The sequence below is a fragment of the Emys orbicularis genome, chromosome 9 (genome assembly GCF_028017835.1).
Source record: "Emys orbicularis isolate rEmyOrb1 chromosome 9, rEmyOrb1.hap1, whole genome shotgun sequence".
In the NCBI taxonomy this organism is placed as follows: Eukaryota; Metazoa; Chordata; order Testudines; family Emydidae; genus Emys; species Emys orbicularis.
Genome location: NC_088691.1, coordinates 104563471 through 104567364, shown reverse-complemented (window position 1 = coordinate 104567364; position 3894 = coordinate 104563471).

Below are 3894 nucleotides of genomic sequence, written 5' to 3'. Positions count from 1 at the left end.
CCTAGATGCCTTTAAACACGTAGCTTCACTGCAAGGAAATACAAATGCAGAATGGCTCTATTAATAGAAAGGCATCAACCCCCTCCTTTGCTCTGATTGATCTGTTCCTTGTAATTAACGTCAGCCTGTACAGCCTCACCTGGCGCTGCCCACAGCTGATGTTAATCTTGCCTTCGACAGGGTTGATTGCTCTCTCCCTCCACTCCTCCATTCATTTTCCACTTGGCCCATGTGCTGGTACTAGTTGAGTGAGTGACTGCAAGCCCCAGTGGATACAAACAAGCCCATGTAGCATCAAGTTTCAATCTCTTGTGCCTCCCACATGGCCTCCCCTGGCTAAAGTCAAAGAAATGCTGAAGAATCCAAGTAAATGAGCCTATCAATGTTTCTTACCAACTTTAAAGTGCGCTCACTGGTGCCAAAAAAAAAAAATGCTTCTCTGCAGAATCAACCCTACAGGGTGAGTTTTATTGAAGGCCATTTCTTTTTAACTTGCTGCTCCTCAAGATCCTTGTTTTCAGGGGCCACACTGAGCCAGATTCTCCAAAATAGCTGCCTACGTTGCACACACAAAATATATGCCTGTACGTCAACAGCATGTGTAACCATGTGTGCAAACGGGTGTCTGTGCCTGCCAGCCTCCACCACAACACAGCCTAGTTGTAGACTGCTGCACAAGGCAACCGCCATCGCCCGGTCTCTTGTAGAGACCCAACCCCCTTCTCCAGTGATGCCACAACTTCATGGAGTTCTTCCTTGTTGAGGGGAATCTAAGCCAGGTGGCCAGGATCAGCTGCCGAACGCTGTGATCCCATGACTCACCGACGGATGAGTTGTGCCACAATTGTTTGCTAGTAGCGGTGCCCAGGCAATTGATTCAAGGGCCAAACTTGCCTGTGCGCTGAGCACCATCTTGGCCAAGGCCAGAGATTGAACTGGGGACGTCTAGAGATATAGCTTGAGCTAAAGAGCCAGGCTGAGAGTTGTAACAGACCCACCTCCTCTGTGGTTCGGGCACACACGGATCCCGTGCAATGGAAAACCATGCAACTGCTTCCCAGCTGGAATTCTAAATATCTGGGACTGCAATATAGCCCCTTGTCCAACAAATAATCCCATGCATACCGAACAGGAAACTGATACACCCTGCCCCCAATAGCCCAGGAGAAGAGGGAGGGAGGGAGGGTGGGATTTTGCAGTGATGTGGAGGACCAGAGTGGGAAGAGGCCAACATTAACGTTGAACGTTGTTTGCAGAAATGATTTGACCAGGTCTCTTCTCCCTGGTGAAGACCATGGGAGCTGAGGGAGCCCATCCTGCTAGGGGAAGGATTCAGCACCTGGCTTAGGACAGTATCAGACCACAGCTCTTTCCAGGAGCGTGTAGTCTAAACAAGATGAAACCAGCCTTGCCTTGACCAGTGCTTGGGTCCAGCTGCAACGGCTGACCTGTTTGCAAAGGGGTGGTGCAGAGGGACAGTGCCCCCGTGCCCCAGGGAGCGATATTTATTTATTCACCTCCTATTTATTTTATCTCTAAGCTGCCACGGATCCCTTTGGAATGGGCTGTTCATTTCAGCCCGGCCACACTCAGCAGCTTGTGGCAGGCTGGGCTGTTTTGCTCCGTTGGCTGCGTTGTGCTTGCCAGCTCGCGTTGAGCAATAACAGGAGGTCACACATGGTGTCAGAACACAAATAAATAAATAAATGCCCCTGGCACGGTGGATAGAAAAAGGCATTGTGTTCGTGGCGATGAATTCAGACCAACTGAGGGTAGGATTAATGAAATCCGTGGCTGGCACTCTCTGCAGCCTGGCGGAGGCTACAATGAACAAAGCAAATGGACTGGCCACTGGCCCGCTGGATCGGCAAACCCTGCTTGTCCAAGGCAGCTGGAAGCCCATTGCCTTGCCCTGCGGGCTCCTCTGTGGGGAGGGGAATTACAGTGCCTACTTGAGCTCTTTCCTCCAAGGGATACCAGGGAACGAACAACCGAGGCAACCAATGCCAGTCCGCGGAGGTAGTGCTGGAAGGGCCAGGAGCGGTGAGGGGAGTTTCCTAATTATTTTCCTTTCACTCTGTTGATTGCTTTGCCCCTCTTGTGATCCACCTCCAATCCAACAGTTCCCTCTCACTCCTGCAGCCGAGTCCCCCGCCGTCACCGAAGCCAACTCATCTCCTGAGTAACAGCATCCTCTCAACCCTCTGTGGGCTCCTGCCATCCTGTTGTCTCCTGCCTCTGTTCTCTCAGCCCTCACCTCATGGCCATGCTGTCGCCTTGGGAGCTTTCCTTGTCAGTGCTGAGCAAAGGAAACCGTCACGTGACCCTCTTGGTACGCCTCGCTGTCTAGTGCCCAATCTCTCTTGTCTTTCCAAGACCCTGAACAAACAGAGCCTCTCTCTGATCTACCCAGAGTCTTCAGCAGAGGCTTCTTAGGCATTGTTGGCTTTTGGCTCCCCTGCAGCACAGATGACCCTCTCCAGGTGTTTCCTGGCCTGCTCCTCACATCTGACAATGGTAGAACTGGCTGGAAACTGGTTTCCTTTGCAGTGGAAAATATTGGCTTTTTGTGGAAAAACCAAATTCCTTTCAGTTTTTGAGCCCTGAAAATCAAACCGTTTCACCTGAAAACTGCTGAAAACAAACCAAAAAAAAAGTGTGTATCCGTTTTCTGATGCAAAAATCAAAAAATGTCAAGTATACCAGACCCTGTCCGCAAATTTTCGTTTAATTGAAAATTCAATTTTCTGTCAAAAATAGTTTCAACAGAACATTGTCGACCAACACCATCTTTTCTCATCCTATGGTTTCTCAGAGCAGCTTTCAATACTGTTGATTCCTCACCTTCTGAGCACCTCAGGTAGAAGTTGGTCCTTTCCTGGCATGATCCTACCTCTCTAATCCCACTTTTATTTCCACCGAAGGCTTCGCATATTTTCCTTTAATCCTTTCTGATATGCAATGCCTCCAGCCCCTAACCTTGGTCCTTTTTTAGCCTTTCTCTGCTTTCCATTTTCCAACCAGCTCTCCTCTCTGAGACATCTCATTGCTTCCGCCTTGGACATCTTTTCTATATATAACACAATCAAGCCACATTTACCCAACCCTCTGTCTGGTTCCTCTATATACTATCTACTTGTCTACCATGACACATCCACCTCTAGTCTATGCCAAATTTCTTGCTATCAAATGCACCATAAAATAAAGCCCAACTTCTTGGAAAGTCCTTCCTGTCTCCTGTATGTAACCCTACATTATCCTTCTTAATGCCAACTAGATCCAGCAATGGAACCCAGAAATTCCAGCTCGCTAGCTTCCTGCTCGAACCATTTCAAAACACTCCATAACGTGCCATTCATTTCTGGTGGTTTCTGTATTAACCCCGGCTGCGTGTTCCTTCCCTTTCAAAAGGATGATTTGATCCCTACTGTTGTTTAAAATATAACTACGTGCACCAAGCCAGTCACAAGCTGGGGGGTTTAATCCTGCAATATAAACAACTGAGATCAAAAAACCCTAATGAATTCCTCTCCTCTAAGATGTTTAAATGGGGATTCTTTCATGTTTAATGTTTAATATGACTGGATAGAATTGGTTATCTCCTGTTACAGTGTATTAACACCGATGATAGAAGCTAACTGCTCAGATGTATCCTAATTGGCCCCATGATGGTAAATGTTCCCAGCCAGTAGTCCCACTGCTGGAAAGAAGCCACTCTTCTTGAACTGATTTTAAGAGGGCCATTAGCTAAACATTAAGTTAAAGTTTGAAATGAGCCTTTGGCCAAGTGCTGATCTCTTACTGAAACAGTAACCCCTTGGTTGACTGGCATCCCAGTGGTAGGGTCTGATCCTTTTATTTCTATGGACATATGAACACGAGAAAGATTGCAGG